The sequence below is a fragment of the Aotus nancymaae genome, unplaced genomic scaffold, assembly GCF_030222135.1.
Source record: "Aotus nancymaae isolate 86718 unplaced genomic scaffold, 86718_ANA_hifiasm-v0.15.2.pri h1tg000040l, whole genome shotgun sequence".
In the NCBI taxonomy this organism is placed as follows: domain Eukaryota; kingdom Metazoa; phylum Chordata; class Mammalia; order Primates; family Aotidae; genus Aotus; species Aotus nancymaae.
Window position 1 is genome coordinate 28255186 of NW_026988454.1, and position 21225 is coordinate 28276410.

The window sequence follows — 21225 nt, forward strand, 5'->3', positions numbered from 1 at the left end:
TTACAGAGTACCTACCCAGTTACTGAGGCAGGCTGGGCACTGTGTTAATATAGGTCCTACATGAGGACTGTCTTAGGGAGGCTCGGGGAAAGGATCAGAATCCATTCTCAGCATGTTTGAACAGAAAGTTGCTATGCAACAGCCTTGCACCTAAGCAAAATGCTGGCCACTGGCCTTCAGCCTGGGCATGGCCGAGGTGGAGACAACTGACACCAAGGACGTTCTCTCAGAGACAAGACAGCCCCCGGAGGCCCCACTACCAGATCTACCTGAGATCCTTAGATTAAAAATTATGTACAAAGAGCTATCAGAAAGTCAGAGAACACTCAACTAAAAGCATCATGATCATCATCAACATCATCATCATCGTCATGACTCCTGCTACCTACACAATCTGCGAATAGCAAGACTTTTGTCCTTCTACACAGACGTGGAGTCCAGCCAAATACCTCTGTGGCCTGAGGCATCTACAGATTATGGACCCAGTCAACAGAGGTTGAGTGATTGGATGAGGGCCAGAAAATTCCTTACTTTTATTTCTTCCACTCAGTGAAATAAGAACACTGTGTTGTTTTGGCAAAACCCACTCCTATGCTTCTTCCCTTTCCAAAAGGCAGGCTGGACATCATTATTTTGAAAACATGACATTTTTTGCATTTGTGAGTTGGGTTGGGTTTTGTTTTGCTGGTGTTGTTTCCTGTATAATGATTATTCACATGCACCTGACTAATCACTTGTCACGTTAAAAGTCAAAGGCTTCCCATCAGGAATTTAGAGGATTTATTTTCTCCGCCGTGGAGTTCTCATCAGGACTGACCTGTTAGAACCAGCTCGATGGTCACAGCTGCTTGCATGCCCATGACTGCCACATAGTCCCTTTAATCCTTCTAAGAGTCCAGGGAGGTCCCTAGGAAGGCTGATTCCATTGCAGGATATTTATTTGAAGTAAATTCAGAAAACGGTGTCATCTCTCACCATTTGGATGCAGAGTATCATAATAATATCCTTCCTATTCATTCCAGTAAGGTTAATTTGACTATATCTGCTTTTATTCTAAAATAGCTAGTTGAAGTCTTGCCCTGCTGTGGATCACACATTTTCCCATGCAAGTTAATTGGTAATGCCAAAAATGTATCTTATAATGGATTTTTACTAGACATTAAAAAAATATAATTAGCCAGGCACAGTGGCTCATGCCTGTAATCCCAGCACTTTGGAAGGAAGAGGTGGGAGGATCACTTGAGCCCAGGAGTTTGAGAAAAGCCGGGGCAACATAATGAGACCCTGTTTCTATTTTACAAATAAAAAATAATAACAAAGTATAAAAATATATAATTAAGAGCAGCTATATTGAAACATTCATGTAAACTTTAGTCAATACGTTTGGTTTCTCAGCTATTCCTCCACAGTGAAACATTTGTTATTAAATATGTATATGGCTGGGCGCAGTGGCTCATGCTGTAATCCTAGCACTTTGGGAGGCTGAAGTGGGTGGATCACTTGAGGTCAGGAGTTCAAGACCAGCCTGGCCATCATGGTGAAACCCCATTTTTAAAAAAAATAAAAATAATAAATAAATAAATAAATAATAAATATGTATATGTTAAGTGATAATAAATGTTCAACTTCAGTCATTTCAATATTTCACTAACCTACAAGCAATTGACTTTTAAATTCACCTAATTTTTATTACTGATTAAGATGATATATAAAATCATGTTCATCAGTACAAAATAGATCCATTTAGCTCATCAGTATTTTGTATATTTATAAATTTTATAAAATATGAGCAACATTTTCACAGTATTTTCTGATGTGCCTTGTTAGAAAATAAAATTTATATTTTTGAAAAATTATATTTGGTTACTAGTCTTTCTCTCTAGTCTTATAACTCTCTGCCAAAAAACACCCTCCACAATAAAACATAAATATTCAGAATTTGAAAACATATCACAATAAAGAATTGGTCACATTTACATTTATTAAATATAATAAAAATGTAATATCTACCATCACTAGGAACTTGCTATATGGCAGGTGTCTGCTAAGCACATTATGTGGGTTATCTCCTTTAATCCTTATAAAACTCCTTTGTGTGAGTACTATGAGTATTAGACCTATTTCATAATAAATAACATATGCTGTAGAGAGGTAAAGTAAATATACAAGGCTACCCAGCTGGTAAGTGGTACGACTGGGATATCAGTCACAGGTCTGATTCTAGAGTCTGCGCTTGTGCCACAAAAACTAGTGATCTTCAGTTTAAGGGGGATGGAGGGTTACAGTGCTCTGATAATCTGGTTAAAATTATGTGCCCTCTCACCAGGAGAATGCACCCCCCAACATGCGCACACAAACATTTTCACTATATATACAGTTTCATGGGGTTTCTAGAATCCCCTAAAAACCATCCAGGGTATTCTTGGTATCCATAAGCTCTAAATTATGGCACTCCAATATAAATATTTCCTTAAGTATTAGGGTATAGGGATTTGATTGCTGACTATCTAACGATCTGTACTATGTGAATAAAAACGTTACATAAGTGTGTGGAAAGAGGAACCCACATATTCAGACACCTGAATGCCCTACCAGTGGCCAGAGCCAGTGAGTCAGAAAATAAGGAGCCCTGCCCTACGGGTGTCTGTGTTAGGCTCTTCCAGTTACTGCAAGAAATGAGGAAGGAACGGTGGTTGTAAGAATACACACTGGAGAAGAATCTCATAGAAATAAGAACAAGCACTGTGATAGGGCCAGACCTTTCTGAACACAAAGTTGGACAAGAATATTGTGCCGGTCCAGAGATAATTCTCTGCCAGCAGCAGCAGGAGTATGTGGTGGGACCCCTGTGATCTGTCTCTGCCCGTCCACTTGGTTCTCTTCTTTTGATTGACCTGTTCTTTCCTCCAGATTGTATGGTTCACACCTTGGGGACTCCCATGTGGAAGTGCAACGTCTGAATTCTTAAAAATTTCAGTTTCTGTTTCTTCATAACTTCAGGTTACCAAGACGCCTCATGGTTCTAACTTTACCTGTGTTTCTCTCTTGCATCTGCACAGCTACTGTTTCCTCCTCTGGAATTAATGGGGTTAATTGTCCTATTCTCTCAGTATTTCTCAATTCAAGAGTCTGGTTGCAGCTGATGTCTTTTGCAGGAGGTCAGGCCACAGGTTTTTAACCAGTTCATAGTTTGACTGTGCTTATGACAGATGCCACCCCTAATCCAATCAGCAGCAGCTGGTGGCAGAGAAGGTAGGGGACACCTCCAGGGAACTGAATGTACCCCTATGCTAGACCAGCCCAGGGTCCTTTCCTCATGGGTTGGAGAATTTCCTGTACATAACTATAGGGAGAAAATATCTAGACAGACCCTCAGAATACGCTGTCTATGAAAAACACCATGCCGCTGTCTACACATTGAACTAATTCCATCTACTATCCAGTCCTCTACACCATTTAGGTGGGTGTATGTTTAGATAAGGATTAAATGGCAGTAGAAATCCACATTCCTGATGAAAGGCCAGGGATTAAGGAAAACATCTGGAGCTAAGACTGGCCAGGTGTGCCCATCAGTTGCATGTTGTCCAGGATACTTTGCCAAGGGATTTTTGTGTCAAGCTTCAGGATACATCACACTTCCTGGTATATTTCACTGGGTTGCTCAGTGAGCCTTTTAAGGAGGAAGTAGCTTAAAGGGCACTATGATACACACAGCGTAATAGAATTACAGAGTTAGACAGACCTTGAAACATCATCTAATCTATGCACATATATTATGGAGAGGGAGCCTGGCCTGGGACGAGCTAGCACACAGAGAGTTAGCGGTGGGCTCCCAATTTCCAGTCTACTTCTTAAGCAGTCACATTTGCTCTTTATTCCCTTGCTGTCTTTGAGAGTGCTATTGTTCTGTAGCAAAATTTTAAAAGAAAACTAGAAAAGCCTATAAAATAGTATCTCATATTAAGGTTCAACCCCAATTCATATATATGTACAAAGTCTCTCTAATTTAGCAGAAATAATCCTAGATTAGAGGACTCACTCTGTCCCTCTTAGACATGTGAATTAACCTTCATTTCTTCATATGAGAAATAATTCATTATGCAACACGAATGTATCTAACAGACATTAACTCAACATCTGCAACGTTCTGGACTCTAAGTGTAAAATAATGTATAAGCAATTGTCTTATTTGTTTTTAAAAAGCTTTTCTACTCTAGTAGGGGGTATAAAATAGTTGCAACACCCAAGGAATTATGGTGGCAAATAAAGAGAAGAAAACTTACTCTGCCTAGCTAGAAGGGGTCAGGGAAAGCTTGACAGATGGACATTAGAAATGTAAAGGTGCAGGTAAAGGAAGACTTAGCCAAGCAGAGAGTGGGGCTAGGCAGGCTGACGAGGGACAGCATGGGGCTTCAGGGAAACTAGGAAGACTTAGCCAAGCAGAGAGTGGGGCTAGGCAGGCTGACGAGGGACAGCATGGGGCTTCAGGGAAACTAGGAAGACTTGGCCAAGCAGAGAGTGGGGCTAGGCAGGCAGACGAGGGACAGCATGGGGCTTCAGGGAAACTAGGAAGACTTAGCCAAGCAGAGAGTGGGGCTAGGCAGGCAGACGAGGGACAGCATGGGGCTTCAGGGAAACTAGGAAGACTTAGCCAAGCAGAGAGTGGGGCTAGGCAGGCTGACGAGGGACAGCATGGGGCTTCAGGGAAACTAGGAAGACTTAGCCAAGCAGAGAGTGGGGCTAGGCAGGCAGACGAGGGACAGCATGGGGCTTCAGGGAAACTAGGAAGAGTTTAACCAAGCAGAGAGTGGGGCTAGGCAGGCAGACGAGGGACAGCATGGGGCTTCAGGGAAACTAGGAAGACTTAGCCAAGCAGAGAGTGGGGCTAGGCAGGCAGACGAGGGACAGCATGGGGCTTCAGGGAAACTAGGAAGACTTAGCCAAGCAGAGAGTGGGGCTAGGCAGGCTGACGAGGGACAGCATGGGGCTTCAGGGAAACTAGGAAGACTTGGCCAAGCAGAGAGTGGGGCTAGGCAGGCAGACGAGGGACAGCATGGGGCTTCGGGGAAACAAATGCAGAATGAAGCACAGACGTCAAGAATAAGGTAGAGTGGGAATGGCAAGAGATGAGGCTGGTAAGTAAGCACAGGCCTAGTAACAAAGAACTGCACACAGCATCCTCTCCATCTGGCCATTGGCAATGAGTAATGCAGGCAGGTTTTTATTTTAGAACAGTTATTCCAATGGCAGTATAGAGAATGTCCATGGAGAGCTTACAACCACAAAGACAAGTCCAGAGCCTGATGCGGTGGTAGTGGGGCCAGAGTGAAGTAGGCATATTCTAGAGATTTTTTAAAGTATAGTTGAAAGATTTTGAGGTGGATTATAAGCCATGGGGAATGAGGGATGCGAGGGGAAAAGAAGGAGCGGAGGATGCAGCCATGATCCTGGCCATGGTAGAGGGAGCAGGAACTAGTGGGTTTTGTTTGGGACATTTGATTGAGGTTCTAGTAAAACAGCTAAGTCTAAAGTTCCGGTAGAAGACTGGGTAGTAGATCCAGAGTTCAACCAAGAGATTGGCTAAGAATGTAACCATTGGCATCTATAGGCAAGTGGTTCCCAAAACAGGGAGGCGCGAGGGCTGTCAGATTTACCTGGGAAACTTTCTCCTACTACATCTACCAAGCCTTTGAAACTCTCCAGTGCCTTTCCTCCCCTCCCCTAACTGCAAGCCATTCCAATTCTTGGGCTTGTCAGCCATCAGCAGAGTACATTAGCACCAGTGATGAAGACCAGGGGACAGCCCCCTTAGGGACATTGATATTTAAGGGATAGGATAAAGGAAGAAAAGTGGCAATAGATCCCAAGGAGCAGCCAAGAAGATAGTGAATGTCTTAGCCTGTCTGGGCCACTATAGCAAAATGCCATAAACTGGATACCTTATAAACAACAGAAATGTATTTTATTTATTTATTTTTTTTATAAAGATGGGGTTTCACAGTGATGGCCAGGCTGGTCTTGCACTCCTGACCTCAGGTGATCCACCCACCTCGACCTCCCAAAGTGCTGGGATTACAGGAGTGAGCCACAGTGCCTGGCCAACAGTAATTTATTTCTCACAGTTCTAGAGGCTGGGAAGTCCAAGATCAAGGCAGATTCCACGTCTGGTGGTGAGGGCCCACTTCCTCATTGACAGCTGTCTTCTCACTCTAATCTCACATGGCAGAAGGGTAAGAAATGTCTCTAGAGCCTCTCTTATAAGGGCACTCACTTCTGAAGGCTCCAGCCTCATGCCCTAATCATCTCCCAGAAGCCTTGCCTTCTCACAGCATCACTTTGGGGGTGAGGACTTCACCATGTGAGTGACGGGGTCAGGGAAGATGGGGCAGACACATTTAGATCATGGCAGTAAGAAACTATTGATTCAAAGTCTCACAGACACCAGGAGAGAATGTCAGCAACGAGGGCATGGCCAGTCATGTCAAATACAGTAAATTAGGTTATGTGAATTAGACTCAAAAGGATTGACACTGTCTGCACCGCCCCACATAGCTGTGACAAGGACCAAATAATATATCATATACAAAGGTGCTTTCTAAAATAGAAAATATGATACAACATAAGCAGTTATTATTATTACAACTTAAGACTCAACTCAGGCCCCACCTACTCTGGAGAACCTCACTGTCCCTCCAAGCCACCCCACTGAGGTTCCTCAGCACCAAGGCAGCCCAGGGCAAAGGCTGTGTTTACTTGGCCTGTGCCTAGCACTAGAATGGCGCCTGGCTTCCAGGAGGCAGGGAACATGTGCTCATGGGATGAGTGGAGGACTGGGATTGCCTGACTGCATCCCATGATTCCCTTCAACATGGAAAATATACAGATCCCTACTGCTGTTTAAAAAACAGAATCCAATGTGCCGAATTCTTTTTCTGGGCATATCTTTGTTTCTGTTTTATTTTACGCCTTCAGAGTTTAGGAAAATTGAATCAGCTCCTTATAATTATTGAATAAAGGTAGATCTAAGAAGTATTCCTGTGGAGAGCCTTGCCCTCCTCCTCCTCTCTCTCCTGCTGGGCACCCTGGATCTCACCAAAGTCCATGCTTGTCTAATTTCCAGCATGTTCATATCCAAATCGATCTGAACTCATTTTGCAAGTAAAATGTTTTGAGAGCTGACCCAAAGTGCTCTCCTAAGTTCTGAATATTTAACACCTGCTTGGCCGGACTCAATTGTTAGTGTTGTAAACCTCCTTAAATCCACCAGTGTGGCTTGCCACAATTGATCACATCAAAATCTATGTTATTTATTGCCCTTGATTACATCATCACAGGTGTTCTGAACTGTTTTTGTGGGTGGTGGGGGGACCTTTTTCTTTTTTCTTTTTTTTTTTTGAGACAGAGTTTCGCTCTGTTGCCCGGGCTGCAGTACAGTGGTGCAATCTCGGCTCGCTGCAGCCTTGACTTCCTGGACTCAAGCAATCCTCCTGACTCAGCCTCCTGACTAGCTAGGTGTTCAGTACTGCTGATGTTTCCCTCAATTTTTCTTACATTCTCTTGTGAAAGCATCATATCTAATTTGCCAGGAGGTCATTTCCAGTCACTCTTTGTCCAGCCATTGCAAATGCATTCCTTAATCTTCGCCTGGCTCTATGGTGCATTGTAAAGGATAATCAACTCAGAAAGTTTATCTTCTAGACTTGCAGATTTTTCAGAGCATTTACATTTCAGACACCTACTTTTAATGAGCAGATATTTTTACAAGGTGTTTCTCCTAATCATCTATTTTTTATGCCCAGGTGGTTATACAATCTCACCAAGGCTGAGAGGAGCTTTTCAGTCTTTAGGGCATGAGCGCCCCCCACTCCCTTCACCACCACCACACTCCTTGTGTACACACTCTCTCCCTCTGCAGTATACTGGCCTTCCTCTTTTTCCTTTCATACCCAACAGGGAGCCGTGAAGAGAACGTCCCCACCTTGCAACTTGTGTTTGCAGCCACCATTGCTTTCAGCCTCACTTCATCCTCTCACTATTTCAGACTCAGGCCTGGCAGCAACAACAGATAGGGAAGGGGGGCCAGCAGTTGCAGAGCACATAACACAGTAACATGAACAAGTCTGTAAGACTCTTCTGGGCCTCTGTGCTCACCCTGCAGCACACAAAGATGGAATGGATTTCTGCCTCTTTCTGTGGACAGGGAGGTTCAAGGCAGAAGAGGGATCAAAACAGAGAGCTGAACATGCCTCGTTCAGATGACACAGGGTTGCCTGCTAGTAAACTCCTGGCCAGGCTCAAGATTTGTGACATACCAGAAGCATCAGACATCCACACAGACGAGAGACACCCTTCTCAGAAGTCTCAGGAGCAGGCGGTCTCCGGCCACCACTCTTCCACGCTATGACTTTGATCAGCACCCAGGGCTTGTAATCTTGTGTTTCTCAGTGCCACCTTCATAGGAGAGAGAAGCTTACATATCAAGCTTGGGTCAAGAGTTCCTGGACCCGTCAGCCAATAGGAGCAAAGGGTTAATATAGACATGGACATCTTGCAAATTTCTGTCAACGATGGCACCATCTTAATTTGTACCTATGGCATCCTAAAACACCAGCTCTTTCTTTTAAAAAATGCTTCCAGCTCACACTCCCGTATCTCTGTCAAAGGATCTCAGCCCTCCCAACTGATAAGTTTTTCTCTAGCAAATCTTCAAAATACCCTTTTCCTTGATCAAAAGTAGAAATAGAAATTGTTGAGGTGCTTCAACAATTTTTATTTCTGCTTTTCCAGCTCTGGAAAAACAAAGGAAAAAGAACATTTGGAGAAGTCATCAGGTAAAATATTGGTATTTTACCAATTGGTAAAATTGGTATACAGGCTGGCATGGTGGCTCACACCAGCAATCCCAGAACTTTGAGAGGCTGAGGTGGGAGGATTGCTTGAGCTCAGGAGTTCAAGATCAGGTTGGGCAACATAATGAAACTCCATCTCTACAAAAAAAAAAAAAAAAAAAAAAAAAAAATAGCTGGGTGTGGTGGTGTGCACTTGTGATCCCGGCTACTCAGGAGGCTGAGGTGGGAGGACTGCTTGAGCCCAGCAGGTCTTACAGTGAGCTCTGATGATCATGCCATTGCACTCCAGCCTGAGTGACAGAGTGAGACCTTGTTTTAAAAAAAAAAATATATACACACACACACACACACACACACACACATACAAGTTAAAGTACGTAACATCCTGAAGACTCATTTTGGTTATTTATAAAGTGGTAATAATTATGTCTATATCTTAGGGCTGTGGAAATATCGAATGTGAAGCACAAAGCATCTCACCTCGAAAGAGCTCAATGACTATCAACTGTAGCTGTGTATGGAGTGTGTATGTGAGTACATATGTTGTCTTCCGTTAAGGTTTATTGCCTTGCTAAGAAGTACGCCGGCAAGATCACCCTAATGCTGGGAGGTGGAGGTGGGCGGATCACTTGAGGTCAGGAGTTCAAGGCCAGCCTGGCCAACATGGTGAAACCCCATCTCTACTAAAACTAACACAAAAATTAGCCAGGCCTGGTGGTGGATGCCTGTAGTCCCAGCTACTTAGGAGACTAAGGCACGAGAATTTCTTGAACCCGGGAGGCAGAGGTTACAGTGAGCCAAAATCATGCCACTGCACTCCAGCTTGGGCAATAGAGCGAGAGTACATCTCAAAAAAAAAAAAAAAAATCACCCTAACTTCAGCATAAAAACAAGTATGTTTTCAATGAACCCTCAGTCCTTCATATTATAAATTGGAGCATTAGTGTGTGTAGCAACCATGGGTCCCTGGGTGCTCGGTAGGTAACTTCTTGGTTGGAACTCTGTTTCACCTATCTGTTTGGGTTCTCTGGCTCTCTTGGGTCTTCTGCTGCACCCTGGGACCCCTCTTCTTCTGTGGTTAATACCAAAACATCCTGAATGGGTAGGAAATTTATTTGCCCCTGTATCTTATCAGAAGGCATTCCACCAACCTAAGGGAAACTGCCCACCTGGCGGAGAAATTCTGACTGTGGAAAATCACTGATCCACCCTGAACTACATAAAAAATCCATTTGTAAAAATCCTAAGAAGAGCAAATACTTCCCCTGGCAAGCTCTCCAGCAGGGTCCTTGGCTGGCAGGAGCAACCACCCTCGCTAGGCACCAACCAGAACCCAGTCCTGAGCGGTGACAAATCTGGAATCCTCTGGCAGACTCCAGTCCAGGGCCTCCCGCACAAAGGAGGCCCTTCTTACAAACTGAGCACTGAGTATGAACACACTTAGAATTAGTTTTGGCTGTAAGGGAAAAGCCAATGTGGAAAATATAATCTGACGGATAGGATTTGAAATGAAAGACAAAATGTGGCTCAAGCTTCCAGAGCCTAAGCTCTTGGCAGAAGCATAAGCGCTGTGTGGAATCTAAGACCAGGACACAATATGCTACCTAAGCAAGTACTCAAGGGTAGCAAGGGATTTAAACATTAAAGGACTCGCTCCAATTTTCAAACTGTGAATCACCGGAATCTAAATAGAGAGGAAGCGGTGTATCGGCCAGCATTTACCTTGCCTCCCCTAGGCTGAAAAACTCTCCTAGTGCCGGCAGCGCTCTCTTACAAAGATGAATAAGACAAGTCCTGGCCCTTGAGGAGTGTGTACCTGGCTGGGAAGGCTGGCAGGTAACTCAAACACACGCCTTAGTATGGGACGTGCCAAAGGTTGAATACGAGTGAAGGGCAGCAGGGGCAGATAACTCCAGTCTTCAAGGGAGGGGGACAAGGTTTCCCAGAAGAGAAGGGAGGACACCCCATCTGGGTCTTGGAAAGATAGCAGGATCCTGAGAGGAGTAGCAAGAACAGAGGCGGCTCAGAGAGGCCAGGACAGGGTGTGGGGAGGAATTAGGCCCTGCTTGGGTGTGGCAGCAGCTCAGCTAATGGGGGTTGAGGATGGGGAGGTTTTGAATGTCCAAGGACCTTGAACTTGACTCCTTGGGTCTTTTGAACATTTCAGGTCTGCTTTTAAATTCAAAGGCAACTTTGCCCCGCGTATCAACAATGAATTGGAATCAGGTAGAGAACTGAAAAGCTTATCTTTGCATATTTTTTTTGTTTCTTTCCTGCTATTTAGAAAAGCGATCACACATGCAAATCAACATCCTCAACATCCGGCCCTTCGCTATATCCAGCAACTACTTATTCCGAATATACATTTACTCTCCACAGCAGCACTGTAGGAGGTCCCCTCACTCCTGCTTTGTGGGGCCCTACCAGACCAGATTAACTTTTCGCTTAGAGATTTTATTGCTCATGTGTTCCTGGCACATGGAACGCTAGCCTTCAGTACCAAAGGGTCATTATTACCATTGCAGTGGCGCAAGCCCTTGAAATTATTTGCAACATTGTTCCTGTTTGGTTTTCACTTGGTTTACTGGGTTTCCTCTGCCTATTCTGGATGCAAATAGGAGTTAAAAATAATTCCAAAGGGATGCGATTAAGTACTTAGCTTTCTTTTATATTATGAAAAACAATCCCATGTCTTTTTGGTAAAATCAAAACTTTGTTGATGAAAATTTAGACATGAAATACCCAGCAGAGACAGACCATGATTATTTATGAAAGGCTCTATCAAGAAATTATTTACGTTTTTGGGCAATTTCCACTTCGCTTGTGATGTAAGTCCTATGAGCATATTTCATCTAGTTATTCACACAAAGTTAATGGCGCTGTTCCATACCACGTTTTTTGATAGCACAGCATGTTGAATCTGACTCCCACCTTCCTTTTCCTAATTATTTGTAAGCTCTCCTCACCTCTGTTTTATTTTCTTTGCAGAGTCATTCTTTATTTCAGAGGGAGGCAACATGTGGAGTGTGAGATGTGGTTTTGGAATGTTCTCTAATTCCAGAGTGCTTGTTTGGGACCAGGTGCTGACCGCTCAGATTACAAAAACAAGGAGAGTAATTTGTACTTGTCACCTAGAGAAGCTCATCTCTAGAGATATCAAATACAAGCCTTTTCACCTGATTCAGAGGAAAGAGGTAGGATCTTGGAGGCTCTCATACTTTCTCAAAGTGCCCTCTGGTCCTCCATACTGCAGCTTTCTTTTCTCGTCACTGAAACCACCGTGCTTTTCTCAGGCACTGAATTAAGAGAGAAGCAGTTGACTATAGGATGGGTTACCTGTCAGAAACTCACGCCTGTGGTGGTGATGGCAAACAAAGTTCTGGCACCAGAGTTTCAAACTGAAGGACAGGTTTACTGAGAGACCAAGTCAGAAGAGTATCAGCTATCTCTCCAGCACATTTTCAAATTAGATGAACATACCTGATCTCCTAATTCCCAAACCAATGGATTTCAAAGGGCAAAACAGTCACACCACAATACTGAAAGAGATGAGCCCACAAGGCAGACTCTTGTAGTTTTTAGCCACAGGTTTAAATGAGTGTGTCTTGGAATCAACACAGTGGAAAAGAGAATACGTTTTCCACCATGACACATATGGGGAGACAACACTTTCAGGACACACGGCAGACTGTGTGAGATTGTTCTAATGGAGAAATAAACCTTAAAAACTTCATCCCCAAGGAAGCATCATCACCAAACGAAAAGGGAGAGGGTAGAAGAGAAAGATGGAAACTGACATATTCTGAGTATATTCTATCTAAATTTCAACCACTTTCTCCATGATCCCTTTTACATCCCTAAAAAGTTTTTAAGAGGTAACTTTTCCTCCCATTTTACAGAAAAAGAAACTAAGTTTTAGAGAGTAAGCTAAATAGGCTACAGTCACAGAATTAATAAAATATTATATCAGGTTCCACACCCAAGATTCCTTATCTGAAAGCCCATCGTCCCTTTAAGGAATCGCACTGCCTTATTTTAACCTGTTGTAATTCAGTATTAGTGCTGAATAGTAGTCGTACTGAATTACAGCATACTCTAAAAAAGAGAAGCGGGTGGAAAGACACTAAGCTAGAAATTCCCCAGTCTTGCACATCACTGGTAACCAGGGACTATGTTAACTTCTCTTCCCAGGTCCACAAGGGGCGTGGTTTCAAAGGCAAGAACTTCCCAGTGCCATGCCTCCATTCATCTCCCCATCTGGGAGCCTAAAGTTCTTTGCCTAATTTTCCTGAGCGTGCAGCAAAGGTAGACAGCCCAGGTGAGCTTCCTTTGTTTAATAAGCCTGCCAAAAGCTCTGAGGGAGGAGGCTTTAATTGCAGGCCAGGCAACCAATCCAATATCAGAGTCGAAAATCAATCACTCCAGAGGACATTTGGAAAAGCTCCTCTCACTGGACGAGAACTTGAATTGGGTGGGAGTAACTCTGGAGTTAAAATCTCCCCTACTCCCTTACCTGTACGGACTCCATCTCTAGATCCTCTCCCAAGACAGCGTGGGATCTCTCTCTCTCTCTCTCTCTCTCTCTCTCTCTTTCTCTCTCTCTGCGTAATAAATCGATTTTCTGCAAAGCTCTTTGGGTCTGATATGTACTTGAACAAGCTTACCACCACCAGGGCTCCCTCCCCATTCTTGGGTGAGTGAGGCCCAAGGACCAGGGAAAACACATCTGATCAGGGAACAGTGAGCATCTTTGGGACACCCCTGCAGTCCTGCTCCTGTCACCTGGTTACAGTAAGAGCAAGACTCTAGGTGATTTTGGATAGGGTACAGAAAAAAGTCATTTACATTTGACATTAGAATGCATTATGTAAGCATATTTTTGCTACGGCAGCAGAAGTAGTTACCTTCCTTAATATGTTCTGGTTGTACTAATACTGAAATTGGACCACATATACAGACCACATAGGAACTGATTAAAAGGCACCCAAGGGCTTTCATTGAAAGCCAATCTAGGGACAAAAGCTTTGTCACAGATTGCAATGTTAGAAAGAAACTGCCTGGTGGCAGGGATAGGGGACCAAAGAAATTCAGAGATAAAACCTTCACCTTTATAACCTGTCAAATTATATACCCTGAATGTACACAGACAGATTCCTTAGGCACTTTAGGAAGCACATGTGGGTGTGCCTCTGTGTATGTGTGTGTCTCTATGTGTCCCATTTGCCCTCTGAAGAAGGCTTAACTAGATTACATCCAAGGATGCAACCCACTTCCAGAAGATGCAATTGATGCTAAATCCCAGAAGGCAAGCAGCAAGAATGGAGCTGTGCACACATTGGTATCTACCAGCATCATCAGAAGCTAGGGAGGAACCAAAAAAGATCTTGCACTTCACCACTCTTATGCTGTGGAGAAAGATGTCCCCCCACCACGAAGAGCAGGGCAGGTTGCCAGCTCTCTAAAGAAATCACAGGTGGCCTGTAAGGATAAGCTGGTATCAGGAACCACAGTGGTGACAATCAAACACGCTATGTAAGTATATTTCTTTTTAACCATCACTTTCCCAGAACTGGAAATAGCCATCAGGTGTGAACCTACTTAATCACTATATTAGAAGTTGCCAACTGGGCGTGATGGCTCACTCCTGTAATCCCAGCACTTTGGGAGGCCGAGGCGGGCAGATCACGAGGTCAGGAGTTTAAAACCAGTCAGTTTGAGACCAGCCTGGCCAACACGGTGAAACCCTGTCTCTACTAAAAATACAAAAATCAGCCAGACGTGGTGGTGTGCACCTGTAATCCTAGCTACTCGGGAGGCTGAGGCAGGAGAATTGCTTGAACCCAGGAGGCAGAAGTTGCAATAAACCGAGATTGTGCCACTGCACTTCAGCCTGGGTGACAAAGTGAGACTCCGTCTCAGGCAAAAAAAAAAAAAAAAAAAAGAAGTTGCCGGCCGGCGTGGTGGCTCATGCCTGTAATCCCAGCACTCTGGGAAGCCGAGGCGGGTGGATCACGAGGTCAGGAGATCGAGACCATCCTGGTCAACAAGGTGAAACCCCGTCTCTACTAAAAATACAAAAAATTAGCTGGGCATGGTGGCGCGTGCCTGTAATCCCAGCTACCCAGGAGGATGAGGCAGGAGAATTGCTTGAACCCAGGAGGCGGAGCTTGCGATGAGCCGAGATCGCGCCATTGCACTCCAGCCTGGGTAACAAGAGCGAAACTCCATCTCAAAAAAAAAAAAAAAAAAAGAAGTTGCCAACAAATAGCCAGCTTTGTTCCAAATAACTGTTTGAAGTCCACTGTTTTAAATTTCTCACTTTTTTCCCACAGAGAAAAATACCAAAAATACTTCCTATGTAAGTCTGCAAAAGAATACTGAGAAAAAAAATCAAGACACCCAGCTTTTCAAAGACTCTTTGAACCTTAGGCTTTTTGTCTGTGAAATGGGGATAATGATGCTCTTTCTGCCCATCTCATGGAAGTATCAAATGGAAAATTTAGAAAATGTTTCACTGGCCAGAGACAAGGCGCTTTCACCTTACACAATGCATAAAGTGTATTCATATAGAATGAAATTGGTCTCAGCAATCCTCTAGTCACACTAGTAATGAACAACCTGAAGAATAAGAAATTATAATATGGAGAAAATATTTGGGGGTATTCCTGAATGTTGGAGCTAGAGAAAAACTAAGAACCAAATGATGAAGTAAATGATGGCTCTTCTTTTCCTCTCCTCTTCTCTTCTTGCTTTGCTTTCCTTAGTTCTATCACCTTCTAACACGCCATTTAATTTACTTATTGTCTTTATTGTGTGTCTGTCTCCCCCGCGAGACTGTACCCTCCCTGAGGTCAGGAATCTTGATCGATTTGTTCATTCGTTGCTACATCCCAAGCATCTAGCACAGCGACTGGCACGTTGTAGTCAGTAAGCGCACATTTCCTAACAAATTCATTTACAATGTGATGATGATGAAAGGCGCCTGGTTCACCTTCAAGAAAGACTGATGAAACCACTTTGGGCATTTCACAGGGGAAAACCTTCTGGCTGCTTACTTTTAGTCAGGGATTTATGATCATGGAGGAATTTGGGGTTGCTCTGGACACCGTAGATCTCAAGGAGTTGGAATGGTGCTCTCTGAATATTTCATGATGAAGAGAGAGAGCATCCCAGTCACCTCCCAGTCACCTCAGCTGCTCCTCTTCCCAAGCAGGGTGTGCGTGCTAACAACATGCTGGTACATCTGCTTTGCGCTCCTCCACTCGAAAGAACATCTGAATCCTTCATGGGGTCTTCCTCTCTCTTCCCCCCAGGCCTGTTGTTAGCAGAGTTTTACCCATTTTCCTAGAACCATTACCTATTATCTAAAGGTCTGGAGCTAGGGGCCGGGAGCAGGTTGTGATGTGCAGCCCTCCAGACTCTTTGATGGAGGGGAGGAAGCTCCAGCCCACCTCTCCCTTTCAGGTAGTAGGAAGAACCCAGAGTTTGCTTATACAGGGGAGCCAGTTCTGCTGGGATCCAGCTCCCCAGCCATGCTGACGTCTGGGTTCTCAAGCCAGCCCTGTGATTAACCAATGTTTCTTATTTAGTTCTTAAAATTTTAGGATAAACTTAGAAACAAAATTCAACTTCCTCATTTTAGAAGTAAGAAAACTGAAGCTTAGAGAAGGAAAACTGACTTGCCTAAGGTCACACAACTAGCAAGTCGGAGGCAGAGAAGCCTTCACCACCTTGACCACGCCTGTCCCTGCAGCACCAGGTATGTCTGGGGAAAGTCAGGTGTGGCTTTGACAAGAGTCGATAGTAGCAGCGTGTAAGAGTAGCAGCAAAAGGTTGTATACCTTTGTAGGAATGAATCAGATTTTCATAATTTTTGAGATGCTATAGCCAGATAAATCCAGTAATAGTTACTTGATTTATATTTTTTTAGAGTTCTCATCTTTTTTTCTAAAAGGCTTTCCCAGCAGGTTACTTAAAGTAACCTGTTCCCACAATGTATTTGAAATACGGTTTCATTCACACACTTGGCTGCTTAATCTCAATGCAAGCGTAATCTTTTAAGGTGTGATGGAACTCACAACTTCTTGATGTAATCATTATGACAAATGAGTTGTCTTTGTCAAGAGATGTGGCTAAGTTTTCCAGATTCTTATTTATAGGTTAATAAAGTTAGGCTTTGGGGTGGGGATTGGGGAGAAGTAAGTGCAGGTGAAATCAAGCAGGTAGATCAACTCTAAACAACATTTTCGCAAAAAGCAAGTTATAGATTGGTGCCCTTGTGGGGAGTAGAGGGTCGCCTCTAAAGTCTAAATTGACAGATTAAAGAAGCCAAGAAAAACAAGAACATTCAGGTTATAATATTCTAGAGCTCCTTTCTGCTCTAGAATTGAATTAAAGTAGAACTGAAGGTCTAGTCCAACTATTTCACAGTTGGATAAGAAAACAAAAGCCCAGAGCAGAGACTGACTCATCCAAAGTCAGAGAGGTCAGCTGGTTCCCAGTGGGGTTCTGCGCTGGGTAGAAGGAGGGAGTCCTAAGACCAGAGAGGAGCATGGAACTCTCAGGAAATGTCAGGAGCTCCTCCCTACCAATAGGGAAGCTCTCAAAGTACTTTTGTCAACTCCAGTCAGTTCAGGCAAAAGAGAATAAATGGATCTTTCAGAATCACTGGACATAGAGCATGAGCTGAGGCTAGGTAAGCAAACAGGCCTTCTTGGAGGTGAATTTACTTCCAGGACTCAAGACTTCTCCGGATGAGGAGAGATTGCCCATGGGTGGGAGTGGGCTGTCTGTCAAAGCCCCCACCAGCATCTACAAGTAGGTTTCTAAGAGTCCTGCCTCTAAGTCTATGATTCGAAATCTGGAGGCCTTGGGAGGTGTCCGAAGATCTTTTGGTTGTCACAACCGGGGAAGGTGGCACTACCCCCATCCAGTGCCTAGATGCCGGGGATACTGTGAAAAATCACAGGCTACCACTCTACCAAAAAGCATCCACCTGTCAATAGTGCCAAGGTTGAGAAAGAAGCCTTGCTCTACCTACCTATCCGTCAGTGTTCTGCTAAGACTCAAGTACTACTTCATCAAATGTTACTTTCCGAACCCAAGAAATCAAATAACAATTATAATGGTTCATTCTCTCTCTTTAGATCTTTAGATTTTAAACTCCCCCCACTTCCCCTCCAAAAAAACTCCGGATGAAGAGGAGCTAAGCAGGAGAACAGGAAACAGCAATTTCAATAAAAATACTTAGCACTGAAAATGTATGCGTAGGAGAGACTATTTTCCATGTACTTATATTTTTCTTCTTCTTTGTTGTCATTCCACCATCCTTGGTAAATTTGTTTTCATTTTAAGTGTTACAAGCAGTTATTATGTATTCCAGGCAGGGTTCCCAAGCTGTGACAATTTAAATGAGGGAGACTTTTTTGTAGGGAAAAAAATGATAAAAAAATATAAATCGTTTGTTGAAACACTAAAGAAAAGCTTGCCTCAGAGAGCAAAATGCTTTTTTATGTAGTTGTAATATTAATCGAAAATGAAAATGTCCTTCACTTTGAAAGGGTAAGATTTGGCAGGTATGAGATACAAGAGGGCAACGAGAGTCTCCTCTACATTGACAGCTGCGCGTTTCTTGAAAAGACTTTGAAAGAAACAGTATATAAGGAACTACAAGTAATTTTTAAAATGGCTTAAATCTTTTACATGTTCACCTCAAAGAAACAGAGAAACTCACGATGGCAGCATGGAAGAGAATGGGTGGTGGATGAAGGACCTGAAAACTTGGGTTTTATTCAGGATAGTTAAAATGTTCCATGGCCTTGGGCAAATGATCTATCACTTACATTTTCATTTACGCTAAATAATAGTAATAATATGGGTCGGGCGTGGTGGCTCACGCCTGTAATCTTAGCACTTTGGGAGGCTGAGGTGGGCGGATCACCTGAGACCGGGAGTTTAAGACCAACCTGGCCAACATGGAGAAACCCTGTCTCTACTAAAAATACAAGATTAGCTGGGCGTGGTGGCGCATGCCTGTAATCCCAGCTACTTGGGAGTCTGAGGTGGGAGATTCACTTGAACCTGGGAGGAGGAGGTTGCAGTGAGCCGAGATTGTGCCATTGCACTCCAGCCTGGGCATCAACAGCAAAACTCCATCTCAAAAAATATATACAATAATAATAATGATATGTGACTTAGCTGGGCTCAGTGGCTCATCCTTATAATCCCTGAGCTTTGGGAGGAGGTCAAGAGGGGAAAATAGCTTGAGGCCAGGAGTTCCAGACCAGTTTGGGCAACATAGCAAGACTCACTTCATCTCTATAAAAAATAAAAAATTAGCCAGATATGGTGATGAGCACCTGTAGTCCCAACTACTCAGAGGCTGAGGCAGGAAAATCACTTAAACCAAGGAGTTCGCAGTTGCAGTGAGCTAAGATTGTGCCACTGCACTCCAGCCTGGGCAACAGAGTGAAACATGTCTTTCTAAAAATAAAACATAATAATAATAATAATAATAATAATAATGCATACCTTACCAACTTCATAAGGTTGTTGCAAGGCTCAAAAGGTATATAAGTGAAACGCCAGTGCTCAGCCTCCCATCTGTATTTCTTTACAGTTCCCACACCAGCATGATCAAGCTCTCATGAATACAAAGAGCAACCACTCCTGGCAAACAAAGTTAGGATCAAACCAGGAATTATGACAAAGGAGACCCTTTGCTGTGTTACTTACTACACATTTTCAAAATTCCTTCTTTTTTCATTGAGACAGAGTTTCGATCTTGTTGCCCAAGCTGGAGTGCAATGGTGTGATCTGGGCTCACTGCAACCTCCACCTCCTAGGTTCAAGTGATTCTCCTGCCTCAGCCTCCTGAGTAGCTGGGATTACAGGTGTGTGCCAACACGCTCGGCTAATTTTTTGTATTTTTAGTAGAAATGGGGTTTCACCATGTTAGCCTGGCTGGTCTTGAACTCTTGACCTCAGGTGATCTGCACGCCTTGGCCTCCCAAAGTGCTGGGATTATAGGTATGAGCCACCATGCCCAGCCTCAAAATTCTTTTTTAAATTCCTTTTTTGTCTGTTTAAGGTGAGGCATTATTGGTGTAGGCTGTACGTAGTCAAAATAAATATCTTTACAGAAAAAAAAAAAAAGTAATGACAAGGTATCATGCCCCTGAAACCAAAATGTTGAAATGTTTGCTCCCAAAGGGAAATTTTGCTTTCTTGAAATTTCTGACAAGCTGGTAAATAAGTGAAAGAGTTAGCAAGGCGCGTTTCTTACAATGGAGAAGGAGCCAACCAGTGGAATTGATTTACCTCGTAAAGTCGCTCAAAATCTTATCAGTTATGTTGCAGCATTAATATGAAACAGGGAATGCATGCTTGGTTTGCAGAGGTTCGGTGACAGGCTGGGGTTGACGTAAACAGACAATTAATATTAAAGGCAAGGAGAAAAAAAGCAGCACTAGATGATAAACCAGCATATCCAAAAAGAAGAGAAGAACATTTGGAAGTTGTTATTTTCTTTATGTGTCTTTGGTATTTTTAATGCAGAATTTTATGGAGGCCACAAAATGGTGGGTAAAGGAAAACTAGTGGATGCAATTTATTTAAACTCTCAAAGGGCTTTTGATAAAGTCCTACACAGGAGACTATTAAGGAAACTTGGTAACCACTGGGCAAGAGGTAAAGAGCTGTCAATCATGGGTTAAAGTGGGCTAAAAGATAGAGGGGAAGCAAAAGAATAAATGACCAGCTCTCAGCATGGAAAGGAGTTAATTGTGGGGTGTCAGCGATCGATGCAAGAACACTGTCCTCCAGGATACGTAGTAACATCCTAGAAAATGGACTAAATAATGAGGTGCTGAGATTTGCTGACTACACAAAACTATTTTGGTTCCCTAAGTTTACACAGATGGATGTGAAAAACACAGAATCCAAACTCAGTAATTGGGCAAAACAGTGGCAGATGAAGCTCAGAACAGACAAGTGCAAAGTCATGCACATTGGAAGTAGTAACTTAAATTACTCATCCACTCGGGTAAGTTCTGAATTAGTTCTAACCTTACAGGAAAAAGATGTAGGCTCACAGAAGATGTCTTAATGAAGATGTACGCATGACACTCAACAGAATTTTAAAACAGAAAAGCAAATATACTGTTAAATTGTGGTAAAAATGACAGAGAATACATTCCAATGCTGCTACAAGATCATTGAAACCCTTTGTCCCACATTCAGTTAAAATCATCTTATTTCTAGTATGGACATGGTGGCTCACGCCTGTAATCCCAGCACTTTGGAAGGCTGAGGCAGGTGGATCATCTGAGGTCAGGAGTTTGAGACCATCCTGGGCAATATGGTAAAACCCCCATCT